Raw genomic sequence first — 24,554 nt, 5'->3', positions numbered from 1 at the left:
TGGCTTCAGTGATCTCCATTCATCTTCACATCAACATCATCTATGAGAATAATTAGTGTGATCCCCGTGATAAAGTTAAAAAAACCAGAGAAGTCAATAAAACTGGTCAAGCTCACAAAACTGATAAGAGGAGAAATGGGATCCTGGCCCAAGTAAATCTGTCCCAAAGCCTGTCATGTGTAACAGGAAAAGGTAACTTTACAGCATTTTTGCATAACAAAACACTTTTTTTTTTTTAGCCAGATTTCAAGTCCCTTCTGACTCCTGAATCTGTGCTGCTTTTTTTTTTTTAATTTTATTTTTTAATTTTTTAAAAAAAGATTTTATTTATTTACTTGACAGACAGAGATCACAAGTAGGCAGAGAGAGAGAGAGGAAGGGAGGCAGGCTCTCTGGGGAGCCCCATGAGGGGCTTGATCCCAGGACCCTGGGATCATGACCCAAACTGAAGGCAGAGGCTTTAACCCACTGAGCCACCTATGTGCCCCCTGAATCTGTGCTTCTAACCACTGAGCTGCATGGTTCCTTTGTAAACCTTTGGCCAACCCAGCGTGCCCAAGAAAATAAGTCAGCAAATAGGAATTAGACAGGGTTGGGTAAATTGTGAAATCTGGTGAGAAGAGAAGGATCAAACAAAATGGTTAGGAAAGAACAAAACAGTGTTGGGAAGCCAAGCCAGCAAGCTGAGAATATAAAGCTTGTGGTTATGACAAAAAATTCACTTTAACAGACTTGTTTTTCCATTTTCTCTCCCCAGCTGATCTGATGACAATCTCATTCCAACTAAACTCTCTTGTGTCGTACATCTCTGCTTTTCCATCTCATTTTCTCTCACCTATTTTATTTCCATTCCATTAAACACCACCTCCTCTTCCTTCCTGACCACTCCATTTTCTGCCTGGCCTCGAGATGCTCCCCAAGCATCACACTCCCTCAGACAACTGTCTTCTTCCTCTGCTGGGTGACTAATAGCTTTTTGCTGATGTGCTGGTCATCTAGGGGACAGGGCAACCTCCACCCCACACAGGACCCAGGGAGGGGATCCAGCCTCGGTGGCCTAGAGGGCAGAGAGATGGAGGAGGAGAAAAAAGGAGGAGAGATCAGGGAAGTAGCAGAAAGATGAAAGAAAGGAGGCAAAAATTAAAAAAAAAAAAATGGGATTCAAAGAATAAAAAGAATAAAGACAGAAGATATTTTCATCCAGGAAATGAAGGAAGGAATAAAAGACAAAAAAAGAAGAATATGGGTGATAAAAGTAAATAGGAAGAGAGAGAGAAAAAATAAAGAGAAGAGAAGGCAGAAGGGGGGGAATATTGAACAAGCAGCGAAGGCAAGGGGCTGGGGCTGGAGAAAGGAAAGGTAGGCTGAGAAGGAGGAAGAGCACATTGAAGTAATCAGGCAAGTCAGGAAAGCCAGGAGAGACAGAGAGAGTCCTTGGAAAAAAAGATGGAGAGAAAAGGAAAACAAGCCCAGAAGAAGAAGACAGATGTGAGCAAAACAAGATTGACAGAGATTCTTAGATAAAATGGAAAGATTGCTTTTTCCAACCTATCTTGTCCCTTGCCTCAACAAACACACTGTTTGATTTAACAACACATAAGCACATTAAAATAGCTGAGGAGCAAGTAACACCATGGAGCTGTGTATGTAGGAATATTGTTTGGTCATTGATGTCTCCCAGGAGATCCCAAGTCTTCATTTAAGCTTTAGGGATTACATAATCATCATCGTAACTGCTAATATTAACTGAAGTGTCCTATGCGCTCACTCTGTACTTGGCACTGTGCATATATTATCACATGCAATTCTCAGAACAAGCTTGTGCTGAGTTACTGTTACTACCTTTGGTTCTTAGGTGAAGATACAGGTGCACAGAGGGGCTAGGGTAACTCCAGGGCTGCACAGCTTTGCATGCTAGACCCAGCAGCAAACTCAGGCAAGGCAACACCAGAGCCCATGCTCTTGACCAGTCTGTTCCAGAAGAGGAAGCAGGGCTTGAAACTGGACAGATGCAAACAATGTCACCTGAGCCCCTTTTGCATACCTGTCACCATCCTGGGGGCCAGGGGATAACCAGAGATAAATAAGACATAACGTTGACTCCCAAGGAAAAAATGGGGTAACAGAAGGGAGAAGATATGGAAATGCACAGTTCATGCTAGGTGGGTATCATGCTTTCCTAGAGGTGAGGACTCATTTTTGTAGGACAGAGCTGTGGAATGACCCTTTGTGGGCAGGGCTTGAAGGAAGGGTGGATGTTCTCGGTGGATGTTTTCTGTAAAAAGATAGGTAACAAATGCTTTATGCTTTGTGGGCCACAAGTCTCTGACAGCAACTCAACTCTGCCTTGATAGCACCAAACTAACCCTCGACAACATGCAAATGAATAAGCAAGTGTGGATGTGTTCCAGAAAAACTCCTGGTCATGGCAGTGAAATGTGAATCTCATATAATTTTCATGTGTCACAAACTATTATTATCCTTAAGAAAATTTTTCAATCATTTGAAAATATAAAAAACATTTTTAGCTCATGGGTGATTGCTCTTTGAGGGCTGTGGATGCCCAGCTCCTGCTCTAGGTAAAAGTGAGGGAAAGTCTTCCCAGTAGAGAGAGGCTTGTCCACAATCCAAGTGGCATGAAAAGTCTTAGGGTTTCCTTGGTATTTCTGTTGTGTGCCTCAACTGCAGGGTGTAGACTAGGGCTTGATATGTGTGTTGGGACTAGATTATGAGACTTCCTTGTAAAGTACTTAAAGTTTATGACAGTAGGGAGCCCTTGAAATAACTTTTAAGCAGGATTTTATTACGTCCCTGTTTAATTTTAGGTATAAACTACAAATGGGGGAGATTGGAGGCTCTGGCAGTGTTTGAGGTACACACTGATAAAATCCCCTACTAAAGCCGGGGCAGCAGATGCAGAAGCAGGGGCAGTTCTGAATATTGTTTAGAAGGTGGAAATGATTGCCTTTGGTGGTTGAATAGTTGAGGAAGAAATGAAGGAAGACTCTGAGATGCCTAGCATATCTCACTTTGCCATAGTGGTTTCAATGTGAATTGAGAGTTAAATGTCATAAGGATACTGAACTATTTTATAGAACCAAACAATAATGTGTGTGTGTGTGTGTGTGTGTGTGTTTGTGGTTTCTGATTACAAGGGTAATACGTACTTATTTCCATTAGGACCAGGTTAGATATTGCAATAAGTCAGTCACACAGTTTCAGTGACTACCAAACACCTCTTGTGCACCCCTTCCAGTCCTTGGGACCTTGCCTCTTACTCTAGCCATGTGAGTGGTGAATGGCCTAATTCAGAGTAACCTGGCAGTACCTTGCCTCACACATTCATCAGGTACCTCTAGCTTTTTGCCCCAGGGTTTCTCAAGGGGCACCTACATGAAATATCCTGCATGCAAACATGCAATCCGGAAGCCAGAGAGTCAGTGCTCCAAGAAGGATCAAGCTGTCAACCAGCAGGATTTGGGAGCAGATACACAAATGCCTCCTCCTTCTCCACTGTAGGTCGGTTCTGAGATGAATGCATAAGACTCCTCAGAAGTGCTGGTGGGATCCAGCGCCTGCTGTCTGCAGTCCACATGCTAATAACATGCAGTCTTCATGGAGTTTTTGTGAGAAATGTCTGCAGTAAAACACATCAAGCATTTTGCACTGTGTCTGGCCCATGCCAGGTATTGTCCAGTTTTCCCAAGCACTTAGGAGATGCTGAATGGCATTCAAATAATTGTCTGTAATCCCAAAATCCCTGGAAAGTTTCACATTAACTTAGCATTTTTGAAGACTTGGAAAAGTTTTCTAAAATGTACATAGAAAAATAAAATGTTCATGAAGACCTAAGTGAATTTAGGATTCACATGACAGGATTTTTCCTGTCAGACATGAAGACAAAATCATACCAAGCAGTAAAGGGAAAGAGTTTAAAAATTCTTGATAAAGAGTTTAACAGCCTTAAAACCTAACCCATTTAAAAGTAACAACTTGGGGCACCTGGGTGGCTAAGTAGGTTAAGCATCTGCCTTTGGCTCAGGTCATGATCCCAGGTCCTGGGATTGAGCCCCACATCAGGCTCTGCTCAGCAGGGAGCCTGCTTCCCCCTCTCTCTGCCTGCCTCTCTGCTTACTGTGATCTCTGTCAAATAAATAAATAAATCTTAAAGAAATAGATAAAGGTAACAACTTAGTATATGGTGGAGATAGTAGTATAGATGAATAATGGAAAGGACAAAGATTGTTTAATAGATGTTGCTGGAGAAACTGGATTATGTATGGGGATAAATAATGTTAAACCTCTGCCTTATACAGGTTGAATCAAAGATACATAAAAAAGAAGAAAATGCTATATAACATAGCCAACAGGTCACAATATTAGAGGATTATGACCTTATGGTATAGATACTCTTGTCACATATGACCCCAATGGTATAAACTATAAAGTTTTGGAAAAGGCGTGGAATTTTATGTCAAAATTATAGATATTCATTCAGAAATTGATACTGCAGACAAGGCTAACAGATGGACCCATTTTGGGATATTGCTGTGACAAATATGACAGTATCTTTGCCTTGTTCTGATTTTAGGGAATAGTACCCAGTTTTTGATCATTTAGTATGACTTGAACTACAGCAGTTTTTTCTTTAGATATTCTTTATCTAGTTGAAGAACTTCCCCTGTATTCTTAGTTTTCTAAAAGTTTTTATCATGATGAGGCAACGAATTTTGTCAAATGCTTTACCTCACCAACTGATATGTGCTTTTCCTTTTCTGATTTGGTAATTTGTAGGTTACATTACTTGCTTTCGGGACCAACATTGCATACCCGGTATAAATCCTATTTGGTGGTATTTTTAAAATTCTTTAAATATATTGCTAGATCTGGTTTGGTAATATTTTATTGAGGAATTTTTCATCAATATTCATGAGAGATATTGGCCTATAGTTTCCTTTAATGTCTTTATCTGGTTTTCTTATTATGGTAGTAGTAACCTCATAAAATGATTGAAGGAATATTCCCTCTGTGTTTGGTTTCTGGAAGAGATTATGGAAACTTGGTATCATTGTTTTATTAAATGTTAAATAGAATTTTAAAAATGTTTATTAGAATTCACCTGTAAAACCAGGTTGGGCGGGTAATTTTTAGGAAACTTATTAATTATTGATTCATTTTTAAAACATTTGTAGTTATAGTCGGATTATTTTTTAGAGGATTTTGGTATTTTGAGTCCTTTGAGGGCTTTGCCAATTTTTTCTAGGTTATCAAATTCGGGGACATGTACATCCTTTTAATGTTCAAGGTATCAGTAGTAATGACCCTACCTGATTTCTAGTGCTTTAAATTTGTACCTTCTTTTTCTCTCAGCCTGGCTAGATGTTTATCAATTTTATTGATTTTTTCAAATAACTAGTTTTTAGTTGCATTGATTTTCTCTATTCTTTTCCTGTTTCCAAATTCATAGATTTTTGCTCTGATTTTTATCAATTACTTCATACTGCTTGTTTTATACTTTATTCTTTTTTATTTCTCTCTTTCTGAGGTAGAATCTTATGTTATTGATTTTAGATCTTGGTTTTAGATTGATTTTAGATCTAGACTAGATTTTAGATCTTAAGATATTTGATGCTATAAATTCTACTTTTAACGCTGCTTTCACCACAACTCACAAATTTTATTCAGTTATATTTCCATTTTTTAAGTCCAAAATATGCTTTAAAATTTGTGACATTGTCTTTGGTATGCTATTTAGAAGGATGTTGTTTGATCTCAAAATATGTGGGAGTTATTTATTAATTTCGCTGTATGTAGTATGAGAGCATGCTTTGTATGATTTCTGTTCTTTAAATTTTTTAATATGTGTTTTAGGCCAGAATAGGACCTATCTGGGTGAATCTTCCCTCTGAGCTTAAAGGAATGTGTGTTCTGCTGTTGTTGATGGAATATTCTATAAATACCAGTTAAGTTGATTGGTAGTGCTGTCCAGGTCAACTATTAATCTTTACCTACTTGATCTACCAACTACTAAAAAAAGCAGTATTGAATTATGCATATGTGTTTTACTCTTTTATAAACTTTTTTTTTTTTTTAATGAGATTGGGATGCGGAGAGGCAGAGGGGGAGAGAGAGAAAGAATCTTAAGCGCACTCCTAGCTGAACACAAACCTGGTGTGGGGCTCGATCCCACCACCTTGAGATCATGACATGAGACAAAAATCAAGAGTTGGATACTTAATCAACTGAGCCACTCACGTTCCCCTCTTACTCTTTTTAATTTTAATGGTTTTGCCTTATATATGTTGACTCTAATTTGTTCTTAGCTCTATTTTTAGGTGCATACATGTTAAGGATTGTTATTTCTTCTTAGGGAATTGATCTCTTTATCATTATGTAATCCATCTTTTTTTAAAGATTTTATTTATCTGTCAGAGAGAGAGAGAGCACGCACATGTGCATATAAGCAAGGGGAGAGGCAAAGGGAGAAGTTGGCTCCTGCTGAGCAGGGAGCGCAGAACCCTGTGATCATGACCTGAGCCCAGGGCAGAAGCTTAACCCTTTCAAGCCACCCTAATAATAATAATAATCCCCCTTTAATCCATGGTCATTTTCATTGTTTTGAAATCCATAAATCAGTATTTCATCAATCTGATGATCAAAATGTTTTGATGATGATAGAGGTCTCTGGTATCCTACTCTGATGATTGGTCTCTGGCATCCTACTTTTGAATCTGACCTCTCTTCCTTGTATGCTGTAGCCCTCCCCTGCTGAACTGAGATTCCGCTGGAGGACTTGTTAAGTTCGTCTGTCTTTAGTCACCACAGCCAGCCACCGGCTGTGCTTCATTTCCTACAGAAAATCAGCTGCTCTGGTATTTATCAGGAGCAGCTGTTAGACAATCTGGAGGGGGAAGCCAACCAAAGTTTACTTGGGGAAAGGCTGCTGACAAGCGAGAAAGTAGAGGCACTGAAGGCATCAGAGGCTTCAGGTGGTAGAGACTATCAAGGGGGATATCAGAGAAGAAGGAGTCATGACCAGAAGTCTTGTTGCCTGGTGACTTCACCTTGGGTACTGGCTGTTACCGGTTGTCCAGGCCATAGTGTACAAAGGGTACAGAGACAGTAAGGGTCAGTGACTTGGCAGTGGACACCAGATATTGGAGTCACCCCTGTGAAACTTACTTCTCCTGAGCTTGACCATATTCCCACTCCCTGAATCCACCTCTTTTCTTACACTGAGAATGACCTTTGGGTCCCAGGGGTGAGATGAAGGAAGAATTTAAAGCTGCTAAAGCAATCCTCAGGAATTACAGTGCGAGAAAAAGCACACTTGGTTGGAAACAGCAGTGGTTTGAGAGTTGGCAGCCTGCTTTCTGGGCCTCAGACCTTGGCCAAGCCTTGATGTAACCTTGGGCAAGTAGCAGACTCTTTCTTGGCCTTTGTTTGTTTATGGGGTTGGATTTGATGAAATTCGTTTTTGTAACAGAAGTTAAAGAACAAAGAAAAGAAAACTATGGGGAATTAGTTGAATGTAACTTAGTATTAACCTGTGGCATGGTGTGACTTTAATGAAAGCTACTTCATGAGGAAGATGTCTATTCTCTTTTGTTCTGCATTCAGGTCAGATGGCCTGGAATACGAAGAATAATTCTGAATCACACTTTTAGAGTATATTCAGAGAAAAGAATCTAGGAGAGTGAATGAGAAAATTAAAAATCAGGGAGATACGCAGTCTGGGACTAAGGAGGCCAGGGAAGAAGATTAGATTTATTTTAATGGCTAAAACATGGCAGCAACTTTGCAAATAACTTGTTTTGTGCTAAGCACTGTCCTAGGGAATTTGAATGCACCATTTCATTAGTTTTATCACTTAGTCTGAGGGAAGCTATGTGTGTGTGTGTGTGTGTGTGTGTGTGTGTAGCCCTGTATTGAAACTGAGATTTAATGAGTTACATAACTATTTTTTTTTTAACATCACACAACCTGAGAGTACAGGGTGCCTTGGTTTTAACCCACATGTGTCAGACCAAGATCTTATCCCTTAACTCACACCCACCACAGGATAGGGTGATAGTCTTCAACTGCTTCCATGGTGTTCAGAGAAGCTGCCTTTGTATGTAGCAGCAGAACCAGGACCTATGAGTGAAAGTCTCAGGAAGATAGACTTCATTTGATATAATTATGAACTTTTTAACAGAATAAACTTCAAGACAGTTGGATGGGCTGCCTCACAAGAGTGAGTGTCCCCTGGGTTGATCAAAGGCTTTGAAACAGAGTCAAAGCAAATATTTGCCTGAGATATCTTTATGGTTATTCACACACAATACAGAGTGGCCTGTTTGATCACCAAGATGTTTTTCAACTATGAGTTTATGTTTGTCTGACTGCCAAATCCTTGTGCTTTTAAGAGTTGATGCTCAAAAAAAATGCTGATGCTCTATTACTATACAGCAACAGCAAGACAGAAGAAAGAGAAATTAAGGCATCAATCCCATTTACAATTGCAGATACCTGGGAATAAACCTAACCAAACAAGCAGATACCTGGGAATAAACCTAACCAAAGAGGCAAAGAATTTGTACTCAGAAAACTATGAAGTACTCTTGAAAGAAATTGAGGAAGACACACAGAAATGGAAAAACATTCCATGCTCATGGATTGGAAGAACAACTATTGTGAAAATGTCTATGCTACCGAGAGCAATCTACACACTTAATGCAATCCCGATCAAGAGTTGATGCTCTCAGTCTCCACAAACCATGAGTATTTCTCCTGATGATTAAGACTGGTTAGTATCAACACCTCTTAAACTCTAAGAGAAAAAATTTTTAAATAATTTTTTTAAAAAAATTACTGATTCTTTACATAGTTCCAGGCACTAAGTGCTTGACATGCCTTGATCCTGACTACTTCTTGGGAGATCTATTTTATAATCGTTTCCTAAATCGTTTCCTAAAGCTGAGGAAGTACTTGAGACTCACAGACACTACGTAGTTTCCTCGAGTTCACAAGGTAGCAGGTAGCAGAAGAGGAATTGGACTCCAAGCCTGTCTGCTGTGAAAGCTCTCTTCCTTATTATTCTGTAATACCAGTTCCTTCCAAATGATAAAATTTCCCGATTACTGCTGAGAAATGTGAGGCTTAGATTAAAAGGAATTTCTTGTGAACTAACAGTTTCCTAGGTGCCTTGTACTTTTATTGCTCCCCAAATACCTCATTTACTTTTTGCAAAGGTCTTCTTAAGTAGTTCTATTACTCTTATTCTATAAATACAAAACTGAGAAGCAAAGAGACTGAACATATTGCTCTTTGGTCACTCATGTAATAACTAGCAATGTTAGTTAACATGCTAACACTAAGTGTCTTTGCAGTGGGCCACTCTGAATTAGTACATTGGACTAGCCATGTCCACAATGCTAAGGCTAAATGACTTATTTGGACCCTCAATACTTGGCAAATCTGAACCTAGAATCCATTTTTTTTTCAACTTGAGTTAATTTTCTGTCTTTCTACACCAGCAATGTTGGTCATAAAAAGTCAATAAGCTTGTATGGCTCTGTTTATTATAAGGAGTATTTTAAATTCCATTTTTCTCACTGATCCCTACTGTCTATACAAACTAGTAAGTATTTGCTGGGTGTTACACAAGTTGCTCACACACAGCAGTTTGGGGCAACTCTACCTATCTGAGCCTGGGCTCAGATACAAGAAACAGGTCCCCACAAGTTCCTGTCCCACCAACCGAGAAAGTGATTGCAGAAGTTGACTGTCTCCTGTTGAGTTCAGACTCAGCTCTTTAACTCAGCAAAAGAAAACAGGGGAATGAAATTATTTCTGAAGCACATTTCAAGAGGGGAGCAGTATTTATCTCTCTGTTTTTGTTTTTGTTTTTTTAAAGATTGAAAGATTTCTTAGACATATCAGGGAGACAAGGTCAACCAGTTGGAGGTTTACACATCTCTTAGGTAAAAAGTGTTTCTCTCAAGAACAAGAATAGGGATGCCTGGGTGGCTCAGTTGGTTAAGCGGCTGCCTTCGGCTCAGGTCATGATCCCAGTGTCCTGGGATCGAGTCCCACATCAGGCTCTTTGCTTGGCGGGGAGCCTGCTTCTCCCTCTGCCTCTGCCTGCCTGTGCTTGCTCTTGCTTCTCTCTCTATGACAAATAAAATCTTTAAAAAAAAAAAGAACAAGAATAGAATGCAGAGGTGGCTAAGCAGCCCAGTAAGCTGTCCAGCCACAGGGAGTTACTGTCAGCCGCATCTTTCTGGGAAGACTGCTGTCCCTACCTCAGTGTTGGGAGGATATAGAGGCTCAGGACATCGGGGGGATTTTCATATTCTAGCACAGTGTTTCCCAAAGAGTGAGTTTGTACCCTTGGCATCTTCCAAATGTCTTATCTGTGATACTTGTGATGATTGAAAAGGTTCTCAAAATGATCGTAAGTGGTACATAAACCTGGCAGTAAGAAAAAGTGTATCATATGATCAGAAAATTATTTTCATTTTAATATTATTCCAATCTTTCAGATTAAGTCAGGAGGAAACTCCTTGTCTGAGGCCAGCAAAGTCTTCAACACCTGATTTCACCCTCCTTTTTTAACAAAGAAAAAAGCCAAACCTCCATAACAAATAGCATGGAGGACAAGGGGCGTTAGAGAGGAGTAGGGAATTTGGGTAAATTGGAAGGGGAGGTGAACCATGAGAGACTATGGACTCTGAAAAACAATCTGAGGGGTTTGAAGTGGCGGGGGGGTGGGAGGTTAGGGTACCAGGTGGTGGGTATTATAGAGGGCACGGCTTGCATGGAGCACTGGGTGTGGTGAAAAAATAATGAATACTGTTTTTCTGAAAATAAATAAATTGGAAAAAAAAAAAAAAAAGCCAAACCTCCTACTGAGAAATTAGGATGTAATTGTTTTCCTTGGATTTAATTTTAAAGTGATGGTCGATCCTCATTATGTGCAGAAATTATATTTTTGAGTTCACCTGTTCACTAAAATTTATTTGTAATCACCGAATCAATACTGGCAGCAATTTTGCAGATGTGTACAGTGTAGTGAAAATTGAGTCACCCTACACATACTTTCCCAGCTGAGGCTAGACAAGGTGACACTGTGCTTCCTTGTTTCAGTTCTCATACTGCGGATGTGTCTGTTACATGGTCTGTTTGATGCCATATTTTTCACATTTTTGTGGGTGTTTTTTGCTAGTGGTTTTATGGTTTAAAATGGCCCCCAAACATAGTGCTAAAGAGTGTACTAACTCTTGAGTACTTGTACTCAAGTACAAGGATGTACCTTAAGGAGAAAACACGTATTAGATAAAGCTTCATTCAGATAGAGTTAGTGTTATTGGCTGTGAATTGAATTTTAATGAATCAACAATATACATTAAATCAATGATACAGGTTAAATCAACCATACCTATTAAAGAAGATGTCTTTGAACAGAAACACATTTAAAAAAAAGGTTACATATTGATTGGTTGATGAAAATGTTGTGATCAGAGGTTTGCAGGAACCTAGCCCTGAATTTCCTGTCGATGCAACAGTTCAGTATTTGTGGAGACTTTATAGAACGTAACTACCATGAATAGAGAGAAGACCATGAAGAGTGAGAATTAACGGTACCTCTAGTTTAGACTGCTGACTTGAGCCTTCCATTTATGATGGTGCTATGTAAAGTATCCTTTAGAACAAGTATAAGTAAAAAAGTGAGCTGATTTAAATTTAAAAATGCGGGTAAAAATAAAGAGTATAGGTTGTTTGCTATGATAACCGAATTTTGAAATTAGTAAGGTTAAGTCTGAAGTTCTTCGGTCATTGCTTTGCCAAAACAATTAATCAAATATCGAGCCTCAGTAACCTAACCTTTAAAATGACTGTCCCTTCTCACATAGTGAGGTGCTCATGAAGAAACAAATGTCTTAGCACTTTGAAACCTATAAACAACCTTACCTACAGTATGAGTGAGGAATCGCCAAGATCATTGCTATTGCCTCTTGCTAACAAATTGTGAGGATTACCAGCTACTCTTAGCAACTCGGCCACTGCAGTTCCATCTGTCAGGGGAAAAAAAAAAAAAAAAGACATCTGATATGCCCCCCACCCTCATTACCCACTAATAATGAAAAAATAATGACCTTTTTTTCCCATGTTGGTGACTATTTTCCCTGTCAACTCTGATATGCTCGTAATGTGGGCAGACAGATTATTTATGACCAGGGAAATTAAATATTATTTCATTTCTCCTAATACAATCTGTGGCGTCTCCCAGCTCCCAATTCCTTCCCATTAAGGTTATTGTCTTTTCTGCTCCAATTGGCTGCGTGCTGTTGGGTTGTAACAGCACTGGCAGAATGCTCGGAGCATAATGGAGGTGGGAGAAATGGTGTAATTTGCAAGGCTGCCTTTCCCGTCTCTTCTAAATGAAGACATTTGGTCCCTGCGAGTCAAAACCCATTTTGATGAGTCTAGATGCATTTGGACTAATGGAAAAGGACAGCTACGGCTGTAATGGGTTTCCTAAACTGGGTTTTCTTAGTCAGAATCACAGAATTTCAGAATAGGGAGGGTCATTTAAGGCCATCTGCTTTAAGTCTCTAATTTTGCATATGGGGAAACTGAGTTACAGGGAAGGGGCCTCATTTAACGAAGTCCTTGAGGAGAGAGGACATTTTCCACCACCAAGTCCCATTCCATAATCATTCTGGTTTTTGTCTTCCATTCTTTTCAGAAGCCACTTCCTTTTTAAGCACTCAGTTACCGTCACATTATGTAAGGTCCTGAGATAGAAATGTTTCCCAAACATGGAGTGTCTTTCACGACTTGGTCCCTTGGCGCATTCTGTTCCTTTCAGGCAGTAAATGTGACAATACACAAGGAGTGGGCTGGGGTTCTGTTGGCCTTGCATGGCTGTTCAGCTTCTCCCTTTGCCCAGTTCTGCTTTCCCCCACGCCTTTCCAAGAGCGGTGATTGCTGATTCAAACGCCTGCATGTCAGACCGCACACATCTCAGTGCCTGCTCAACCCATGGCACAGGGGAGGTGAGAAGTGAGTTTCTTCCTTCCCTATTCTAATACCTATTTCACATCTCCAAAGTTCCAAAACTAATAGAGGTATAGCATGTAAAATAGAGTCCCTGCCAACGTAAAGACCCTCGCTTGGTACCAGAAATGTCAAGTCAGAACAATTATGTCAAGCCACTACTAAAGACCACGGATACCGCTTAACCAGGCTCTCGCAATATGGCCCTTTATTTGTATCACACTTCCCATTTCACTCCCAGTTATCCTCCCAAGCAAAACCCAAATCTGATTCTGGCATTCTTGGGCTTAAAGTCAGGGAGCAGACTTGCAGTTTCAGTAGAGCCGCACTCCGTATTTGCTGCTCGCCTGTTTTCCCAGTTCCGTTTCTCTCTGATTTATTATGCCTCCGTAACACCGGCCTGTTTTCAGTTTCTCGGAACCATATGTTCTTCCCCGTTTCAACATCTCCATACTTGCTGATTCTTTCACCCAAAATATTCTTCTGCCTTCTCTGAGTGGCTGACACATCTTCATCCTTGACAGCTTGCTGTGTTTGCCATCTCAAGGCCTCTGCGTACAGTTCTGTAGGTTCTATACTGCAAATCCTAGGAGGTGCTGCTGTCATTGCTAGTCATCACGGATTTGTGTATTTATTATAATAATCTGATGGTCAGTAAAGACTCTTGAGCAAAGGCTGAATTTTTCCTATTTGCACAAAGGTCCCAAGTAGGCATAATAAGGCCACCGGCTTTGACCACTGGCTGAAATTTACTCCAAAATCGTATATATTGTCATTCTAATCATATATTCATTTGCTTATTTATTATTTGTGTCCTCCATTAGGTTTTACATTACCACATGGTTAAAAATATAATTTTTTTCTTCACCCACAAATATACTGTCTGCCTTGCATGGTGCTTGACATACAAAAAGTGCTCAATAAATATTTACTGAAAAATGATTATTGTTGAGTACATTAGGAAAGGTGAATAGGATGGGTGACAATTTGAGCTGACCTATGAAGCAAGTATGAGATTTAAGTACTGCTCCGTGAAGGAGAGATACTTTTGGCAGTGGTGGGGAACAACTCTTCATCTGTGAGATGGAACACAGAGCACCTATCTTAAAGTAATGTGCTCACAGATGGAAAGTGCTTGCACAATGCCCAACATGATAACACCAAAGAACATTTCTGAATAATTACCATTATTCTGAAATATTACCATTATTCTTTTACTGTGGTTAATATGTAACAGAGATGTTACTCTCATCCATTGATTTAAAAGTACAGTCTTATAAAAAGTACAAAATCAAGGTTTATAATTAGCTTGTATGGTTTGGAGAATTCTCTGGGGGAATTTGGATTTTATAAGTTTTGAAGCACCTTCCAGCCTTGCAATTTACATTGAGACTGAAAAAATAGACTTCACAGAAAATTAAGCACATGATTTAGCCCAGGATGCTGAGACAGTGATTGAATATAGTACCTGTGTTTCTCTTTCTTACAGAATTTCTCTGTCAACCATTGCCATGGTCTGCTGAACAAATGCCCTTGGAAGGCCAAAGTAAGTCAGACAAAGCTTACATCACCAATGTTAGCGGCTATCTTTAAACTGATATACCAAAGAAAGAGCATTCAATGGCAAGTTTTCAGCAATCCCCCTTTATATCTCCAGAGCTAGGAAGTCATTGGTACCTCAAACACACTTTGAAACATTTTCTGCTTTAAGAAGAAAAACATTCCCAACTTCAAAATTCCCAAGTTCATGGTGAGGACTCAAAGTTGAGGTCACTTGCTCTTTTCTTCCAAGTAGCAGATCACCCTCCCATTTCTCACCTTTTTTTTTTTTTTTTACCCCAGATAAGTGGTTTTTTTTTCTTCATAGTGAATATATTCTGTTACTGCATTGTACATTCCAGAAAGAAAAAAGAGAACAGCCAACTGAGATCTTACAACTTCTATCTTTCCACAAGAAAATAAAGTGCCATGGGCAAAGCTTTGAGTTGCTAAATGATTTGGGTATTAGAGCAAATGTGGGTGGCATAATGAAAAACAAACAAAAATCTAAAAGTTATTAAATCACTCTCCCTTGCATTAGATTGTGTTTAGCTATTTGTTTTCCTATGATTAGACTAAGTCTCATTTTAAATGATTAAAACATTAGCATTGTACCTTTTCACTAAGGCAAAATTCTGTAGTATGGTTGAATAAGCTTTTGCTTATAGGTAGCTTTCTATCTCTGGTTCCTGCCATTCTTCAGAACCCTAACAAGAAATCATTCTACCTGGAAGCACAGGGCTATTTGTAACAATACTGGTTCTGCTAGGTCATAAGTGACAATTAGGATGCTATTCTCGTTATGGCCCAAATCATCCTTCTCATCTTCCAGAGGCAACATAAAGTGAGCCTAAGTCACCTAGTAAGTGAGTCAGAGAAGCATAGATAAAATCAGTCTATTTTTTACTTCAAAATCCTAAGAGGTCAGTGAAGCATCCTGTCCTTTTTCCCCCACAATGGCATAAAACGCAAGGAATCCTAACCGGCTCTTTACTCTGTTGGAGATTTCCCAGGATCTATAGAAACAACACTGACGCCCATGTATTTCTTGGAGCTTTTTGTGCATCCCCTCACGTGCATGTCTCTTGCCATCTCAGTGTGGTCCCTGCTCCTTCCTCCCCTACAGATCTTATCAGCAATGTGTCAGCAATGTGGTAACAGTAACACTGGCCACCGTAGCTCTAGCTGCTGTCTATTTCAGGGATTACCGTGTTCCAGGCTATCTTCTGATAACCTTATATATACTAACTGGTTTAAACTTCACAATAACTCTATGAGGTAGATATTATTGCCGTTCCCACTTTATAGAAAGGGAAATTGAGGCAATAGGACACCAACTAACTGACTGCTTCCCTCCTATGGTAAAATTCTGGCTTGCTCCTAACCATGACACTGTCTGACTTTCCCAAGGTAAGAGAACAAATAAGAACAGAGACCCTTTGAAACAAATCAGTGCCTAGTTTTCACATCAAAGAAATACAAAGATGTTAATTCCACTGATGTTGTAATTTGACATCTCATCTGTCATTGACTTCAGTTTTGTGGCTACGGAAGAGAAAGATTGTTTTGTTTTGTTATGGTTTTGTTTTCTGTATTTCTTAATTCATAGAAAATCCCTAGATTTTAGTCCTCGTTTTGAGCTAAGAATTTAGGGATTTCTGTTCTTCATTATTTTTCTTTATGGCTTTAAAGTGCTATGAGGAGTAGATGCCTCACCCGGCTGCTCCTGTCCTTCATATTATTTTATGGTCATGACAGTGCAGTTCCCAAAGCTTTGATGTTAATGGGTACTTCATTCAAGGCACGCACAGATGATGCTTTAATTAGCCGTACCACTGTTTCCCGCCATGGGCATCCAAATTCCCTTCCCTGAATTATAACAGAATTACTACTGCCTTCAGCTCTAACGTGGTCAGGTAATCTATCACAAATTCCTCCTTTCTTCTTGGGGACCATTGCCTATAACCCACTTGTTGGTACTAATCTCTGTATCAGTCATAGTTTTTAGTTGCAAACAATAGAACGAATACTTAGGTGATAAAGGCAATTTATTGCAAGGATACTGGGTAGCTTACAGAATCAACTGTAGACTCATCAATCAGGCTGCTACACATGCAGAAACCTTGAGAGGCTAAGCAGCAGGAAATGCATCTGTGGTCTGCACACACTGGAAACGGTACCACCACCAGTGGAGGGATTCTGGATGTTGCCATTTGCCAGTAGACCCTTACCGCCACTGCTATCATGGGACTCTTGGTGCTGCTGCCACCATGAACAATTCTTTCCCATCTCTGCAACTCTACATCAAATCCTCAGGAGTCAGAGTCATGGATGGGCCATCTGAGTGACCTTTCCTAGGCCAAGTGCCAGCACCGATACTCCTGCTTCCAGCAATACTCACCCAGCAGGAGGCAGAGAAGCTTCGTGGGTTTTCCAGAATCAGAGTGGTGGTTGATATGGGAGACTTAAATTAATGGCAAACTTCAGTTGCAGAAAGTAAGTAATAATTAGTTTTCAAAACTTGTCCACATGTTTTAATCAAGTCTTTTATCATAGAGAAAAATGAGAATTGAGCAAAGGGAAATATTCTTTCAGGAGATGAAGTAGATGAAGATAATAAGGCAACCATCCCCAAAAACCTTACACAATGACCTCTCATAATCTATCACAAACCACAGTCATATTTAAGATAGAACTTTTATTCATTCATGACAAAAATACTTATTAAGGGTCTCTTATCTAAGCAGTATGGATTCAATCTATATGCTTAAGGAATTTATTTACTAGATAGTTCATTGACTTTGGTGACTTGAATGAAACCAGTGAATGCCTTCAGTTCTATGTACATGAAATTGAAACTCACTCTGTCTTTTTCTACTATGATGCTGAAAGGAAATTAATTCACCTGTACACATAAATACCATAGGAAAGGCCTTGATCAGAATGACAGGCCAAAAAAATTTAAAAAGTGGTTGGAGAATTGGTATCAGCTATAAGGATAGATATTTAGATTTTAGCTTGTAGATGTATTGTTAGACCACAAAGCTCTTGTGGCAGATCAGTGGTCCTCTGTTTCAGTTTCTTGACTTGTTAAATGGGGTAACACTTGAGTCTACTTGTCTTATTTGTTTTGTCAGAATAAGGAGGGATTTTCTACCTGGGCTGGGCTTAATTTTGATTCTTCATAATATATAAAGAAACATATTTTTAAGGGCATCAAGTGACAGATATTGACTGACAAAGTATTTTACAATCACACTTCATTCTCTACTCCAGTCCATCAGAAAATATCTTGGTATGACACAGGCTTCAGCCTGTTTATTCAAGTGGTTTCTTCTCTCTACTAATACTTCTTCTTTTTTTTTTTTTCTATTAAAAGCCCAAGTATTACAGTTATTCTCATTATCCACACACACAATTTCTTGGAAGTATATAAGTGGTGAGTCAAAAAGGGTCCTCTGTTGCAATTGGATACTGACTTGAAAGTCAAGAAGTTTTCCTCTGATTTTATTATCTTTTTTTTTTTTCCTTAAGACAATGAACAGTGAGTTCTGATTAGAGCTAATTTTAATTTTCTTTGCTAAGGAAGAACACAGATCTCCCTTTCCTTACATTGCCACAGATGTCCCTTTCATTTCCTCAATTTGGAAATACTTCTGATTTCTCTGGACCTTTCCTCTCGCATTATCAAAAGGAAGAACATTCCCTGGCTGATAGGTTAAAGAGGAGGAGTTCAGCATGACCAGTTCAGGACTCTTGCAGATCTCTTGTATGGAATGTCAGGACAGAGCCTTCTTTCTTTGTTTATGTCTGCGTCTTCTGATACCCACTACATGTTCTGTTTCTACAGGAGATTGGGTAATAGAACAGACCAAGAACTTCTAAGGGCTGATATATATTTTAGAGAGTAAATCCTCAGAAAACCCAAGTGTGGTTGCAGATGAGGTTCCCTTTTCTAAGACAGCTTCATTTCTAATAACGTTGACAATTTGTTGTCTATTTCTCAATAGGGCCACACTCAGCAAAATTGTGGGATGTTACTTACGGGATCCTTGAAAAGACCAGCTTACTCCTTCTGTGACAGCAGTTCCACTGCACAAGTCCCTGTTTACATTCTGATAGCCACATTGTTAGCATACACTAAGCATAATTTCTAGGAGGACAAAGTTCTCACAGGAACGTGGTAAGCATTACATATTCTTTTAAAAAAATACATACAACTTTTTAAAGGACAGGACCCACAAACCTTTCTGCTTTCTTCTTCGTACACTTTGCTCATCTTATCTCTTTCTCCCTCTCTCTCTCTCTCTCTTTTTTTTTCCCTTTTGTCATCCAAAGAGAGGAAACCAGCTCTAATTGTATGACAAGTGTCAGTGAGATCTTTCAGGAGAGGCATTAAGAAAAGGGATTTAACTAAAGTTACCCCAGAACCCTCTCTCTAGCTTCATTTGAGGAATAAATGAGTCATAGTAAAATACCAGATTGTGTTGATAGGGATCCCCAGGATAATTCCCCTTCTGTGATCTGGAACATCCAATCAAATAATACCTTGAAATGAGACTTCCATCTCCCTGTGGTCATTAGAGCATTCCCTAAAATATATTAGCCCAGAGACACTAGATATTATACACAATATGATGTGATTGCTATAGTGCCATAGTTTGGATTTCACTGCATATGCTATGCTTGAATAATAAGAAGGAAATTGGCTTTAGTGGTGTTACTTAAGAAGATTGATGGGTTACTTGTACATGGGCCGACCAGTCCTTTAATCCCAGGTTGTTCTTGTGAAAAGCCCAAACTACAACAAATTAACTTCATTAATTCATTCATTCTTTTATCATCTATTCATTCAATTAAAAAATTATTAACAGTCAGCTGGGTTTAGGCATTTTCCTAAGTACTGGAGATACCCAAGTCAACAAAACAGACAGGAATTTTAAATTCTGGTGGGAGAGACTGGCAACAAAATTAATAGGTAAATGATAAAGTACTTAAAAGCAGTAAGTTCCAGAGGGGAGAAAAATAAAACATTTCAGAAAGAGGTATGTGGATTATCAAAGGCAAAAAGAGGGGAGTTATTTTTATTTATTTATTTAAAGATTTTATTTATTTACTTGGCAGAGAGAAACACAGTGAGAGAGGGAACACAGGCAGGGGGAGTGGGACAAGGAAAAGCAGGCTTCCCGCTGAGCAGGGAGCCCGAAGCAGGGCTCAGTCATGACCTAAGGTGAAGACAGACACCTAACAACTGAGCCACCCAGGCGCTAAAAAGGGGTTTATATGTTTAAAGAGCAGTTAGGCAAGGTCACATTGAAAATACAACTTCTGTGATCACCAAGACAGCATGGTACTGGCATAAAAACAGACACATAGACCAGTGGAACAGAGTAGAGAGCCCAAATATGGACCCTCAACTCTATGGTCAAATAATCTTCGACAAAACAGGAAAAAATATACAGTGGAAAAAAGACAGTCTCTTCAATAAATGGTGCTGGGAAAACTGAGCAGCTATATGTAGAAGAATGAAACTCAACCATTCTCTTACACCGTACACAAAGATAAACTCAAAATGGATAAAAGACCTCAATGTGAGACAGGAATCCATCAGAATCCTAGAGGAGAACATAGGCAGTAATCTCTTCGATATCAGCCACAGCAACTTCTTTCAAGATATGTCTCCAAAGGCAAAGGAAACAAAAGCGAAGATGAACTTTTGGGACTTCTTCAAAATCAAAAGCTTCTGCACAGCCAAGGAAACAGTCAAGAAAACAAAAAGGCAACCCACGGAATGGAAGAAGATATTTGCAAATGACAGTACAGAAAAAAGGTTGATATCCAGGATCTATAATGAACTCCTCAAACTCAACACACACAAAACAGACAATCATATCAAAAAATGGGCAGAAGATATGAACAGACACTTCTCCAATGAAGACATACAAATGGCTATCAGACACATGAAAAAATGTTCATCATCACTAGCCCTCAGGGAGATTCAAATTAAAACTACATTGAGATATCACCTTACACCCGTTAGAATGGCCAAAATTAGCAAGACAGGAAACAACATGTGTTGAGAGGATATGGAGAAAGGGGAACCCTCTTACACTGTTGGTGGGAATGCAACTTGGTGCAGACTCTTTGGAGAACAGTGTGGAGATTCCTCAAGAAATTAAAAATAGAACTTCCCTATGACCCTGCAATTGCACTACTGGGTATTTACCCCAAAGATACAGATGTCGTGAAAAGAAGGGCCATCTCGACCCCAATGTTTATAGCAGCAATGGCCACGGTCGCCAAACTGTGGAAAGAACCAAGATGCCCTTCAACGGACGAATGGATAAGGAAGATGTGGTCCATATACACTATGGAGTATTATGCCTCCATCAGAAAGGATGAATACCCAACTTTTGTAGCAACATGGACGGGACTGGAAGAGATTATGCTGAGTGAAATAAGTCAAGCAGAGAGAGTCAATTATCATATGGTTTCACTTATTTGTGGAGCATAACAAGTAACATGGAAGACAAGGGGAGATGGAGAGGAGAAGGGAGTTGAGGGAAATTGGAAGAGGAGGTGAACCTTGAGAGACTATGGACTCTGAAAAACAATCTGAGGGTTTTGAAGGGGCGGGGGGTGGGAGGTTGGGGTACCAGGTGGTGGGTATTATAGAGGGCACGGATTGCATGGTGCACTGGGTGTGGTGCAAAAATAATGAATACTGTTATGCTGAAAATAAAAAATAAATTAAAAAAAAAAGAAAAAGAAAATACAACTTCTGAACAAAGCCTTGAAAAAGAAAGGAGGGACCCATGCCTATATACAGGAAATGGCATCACAAAAAAGTGTGAACCACACACTCACTAGTTCTGCCAGAAGCATGTCTGGAATGTTTAAGGATTTTTTTTTTTTTAATTCATTTGAGAGAGAGAGGGACAGAGAGAGCTCAAGCAAGGGGGAGAAGCCAGGGGAGAGGGAGAAAGCAGACTCGCTGCTGAGCTGGGAGCCCCATGTGGGACCCAGTCTCTGGACCTGGAGACCATGACCTGAGCTGAAGGCAGATGCTTAACTACTTAAGCCACTCAGACACCCTCATATCTGGAATGGTTGAAGGAAATATCAGAGGCTGCTGTGATGGGAGCTGAGTGAGTAGAGAGAAGGCTAATAAGAAATAAGGTCAGGGAAAGAATGAAAGGCCAGAATATGTGTGACTCAAGGGGTGACAAAGACTGAGATGGGAAGCCACTGCATTTCACTCTGGTTAATGTGAGATAGCAGAATGAGGGAGTGGTTCAGTCAAGGTTAGAAGTAGGGAGATTGTTCACGAGGATAAAGTAATCACGTAAATGTGACTCGGACCAGGTTGGTACTGGTGAATACATTCCGTCTGGATATATTTGGAAGATGAAGACAACAAAATGGGCTGAAAAGAGTAAAACAGGAGCATGTTTGGACAGGGAGATCAGGACTTTGGTTTAAACATGACAAATTAGAGATATCAAATAACCAGATGACCATTGAAAGCTAGATTTCAGGAAAAAGCTAAAGGCACTTATATGCGATTAAGATTATCCAGCCCAGAAGTGGGGGGTTGAAACCAAGATTCTGGGTGTGATCACAAAATGAGTGAGTTTAGAGAGAGAAGAGAAGAAAGTCACTGTTATTGTCCTTTGGTACTAGAAGATAAAAAGGTCAGGAAGATAAGGAAGAACTCGCAAATGAAACTAAGGAGAAAAAACCCATAGAGTAAGAGAAACACCAGAGGTTTGTGCTCACCTGGAATTCGAGTGGTTGAGAGAAATAGGTGTCATACAGTGCTTATAGATCAACTGGATGAAGACGGATACTGGCCGTTGGATTTAGAGATATGGAAGCGGCTGGTGACCTGAACAGTTTTGCTGGAGTTGGTGCTAAAAGCCTTATCAGCATGGGCACAACAGAAAATAGTGGCAGATCATTCGGAGACTGTGACTTCAGCGCTCCCTCTGGCCCCGTTCCCTGAGAGCATCAGCAGCAGCTGTGCTACTCACCATTAACTCTGATGACCACCCCCTCCTTCAGGCATTCAAGAGGACCACCTCTCCTGTCTTGACATTAGAAATGGCCACTTGTCTTTGGCAAATCAATTGTCAGCAGAGGTGACCTGTATCACTTCCCAGTAGAAACACGAAAACCCAGTGTGTGATTGTCCCTCTCTTTCTTTCTTCCTCCAGCTGCCAGCAATGCTCAGTAAGGTTGGAATGCCATCAGCCTTGGTCCAGTATGAACAGAAATCCTCCAGAAAGGCGTGATATTCATATGGTGAGAGTGAAGAACGAGCTTTGTTGTTTCAAACTGCTGAATGTTTAGGATCAATGGTTACTGCAGCCTCATCTAGCTTAATTGGGCAAATAAAACAGCATGAGCCCCTAGACTGTCTCTCTTGTACCTGTCAGAATGGTTGTACCTGTACTAACTGACCGACTGACCAGAACCTTCTCAATTCCCATTGTGAACTCACAAGCTCTCTCAAAGACGAATAGTATTTGCTTTCCTCAGTAGCATCCACAAACTTGGAAGGGCAAGAACGAGCCCTTACTCTGCCCTAGACCAGGGGCCTCCTTCTCAGTGAAGTGGTGGGAGGTGGCAATAAAGCATGCTTGAGTTTAACATACCTGTGGGAAGGATGTGGTCTGTGCATTCAGTGTAAGAGTCCACTGGATTAGAAAGAAAGCCCCTACTCTCATTTCACATCTGGAATTAGGAAGTTAGTTTTATGCAGAAAAAAAGCACTGATTGATAAATAAGTGTTTGGTAATCATTAACTGTTACTTTATTATTCTATTGTCATTGTTGCTTTTATTATTATATCTAGATGGTCATGATGACATTCAATGTCAAAGTAAAATTTTATTTTGCACAAAAATTCACTTTCCACCATTCTGTGTAAACCAGGGCATAAATAAAAGAGAAAAACTGAATTCATTCAACATTTGTTAGCTGTCTGCTGCATGTTAGACTTATACCTAGAAGACTGATGTTGGCCAAGCCATGTTCAGGTTTATTCTTCTATTTCGGCTCCTTGGGGCATGAAGTCATTCATATAGGAAAAGAAAGCTCTCCATCAACACCATTTATCTTGAGGAGATCATATTTTCCCATGTCAACACACTGATGGCGGTTTTTCTTTAAGTTGATGGCCCCCTAACCAACAATCTGCAAGCTGGGAACTTAGACTCAATTGCATTGGATGATTTGTAAAAGCCAATACGTTAAAAAGTTTTTAGATAGAAACAGAAAGAGTTGAGTTGAGTAAACAAGAAAAAATAAATAAGTACCTATGTTTTTAAAATACCTATATTTTAAAAAATAAGTATATTGCCCATGAAGTATTTCTACACTGTCCAAGTGAATGTATGTTGCCTATAATACATAGTATTTAAACAATGGCAATAATACAAGGAACGTGTGGCTGGTGAAAACCCTGAACAGTGTGCCAGATGACTATATTCATTCTCATCCCTCTCTTGCTTCCAAAAACTGCACTCAGAACATTCAACTCCACAAGCCATGAGGACTGTGAGCTATTACATCATTATAATGCCATATATATAATTCATTCAGCGTGTCAATTAAATGGTGATAAATGTTGGACTTACTCAAAGGGATCATATGACATATTTCATCTCAAGCCTTTTTAAATAATTTTTATTTTTTTTAAATTTCCATTATAACTTCCATCTGCTGATCACACTATGATCATCAAAAAACTACTCAGCTCTCAAAATTGATGTTGCTTAGTGACACCTGGTAGAGACGGATAGCCAGCCTCTGGAGGGCACTGGAGGTTTGCTAATCTGCTGGGAGCAAAAGGAAGGGTGAAATCAACATTTATGGGTCCTTAGTTTCTTCATCTGTAAATTGGAAATAACAGTCCTACCTTCCAAGGTGTCTAAAAGACAACTTAATTGAAAACAAAATTTTCTGAA

At 39.6% G+C, this 24,554-nt stretch overlaps 1 long non-coding RNA gene across 1 annotated transcript in view; it reads left to right on the top strand.

Annotated features, from left to right (window-relative positions):
* Positions 1-22,877, top strand: part of LOC122916851 — a 102,191-nt gene extending 79,314 nt beyond the window's left edge. Inside the window, exons 2-3 of the long non-coding RNA XR_006386314.1 lie at positions 14,534-14,590; positions 22,800-22,877. This is a non-coding gene — a long non-coding RNA (uncharacterized LOC122916851). The remainder of the gene's footprint in view (positions 1-14,533; positions 14,591-22,799) is intronic.
* Positions 22,878-24,554: the final 1,677 nt, after the last annotated feature.

This window comes from Neovison vison, chromosome 9 (genome assembly GCF_020171115.1).
Source record: "Neovison vison isolate M4711 chromosome 9, ASM_NN_V1, whole genome shotgun sequence".
Classification (NCBI taxonomy): domain Eukaryota; kingdom Metazoa; phylum Chordata; class Mammalia; order Carnivora; family Mustelidae; genus Neogale; species Neogale vison.
Note: the sequence above shows the minus strand (reverse complement) of the source record. Positions and strands in the feature narration are given on the sequence as shown.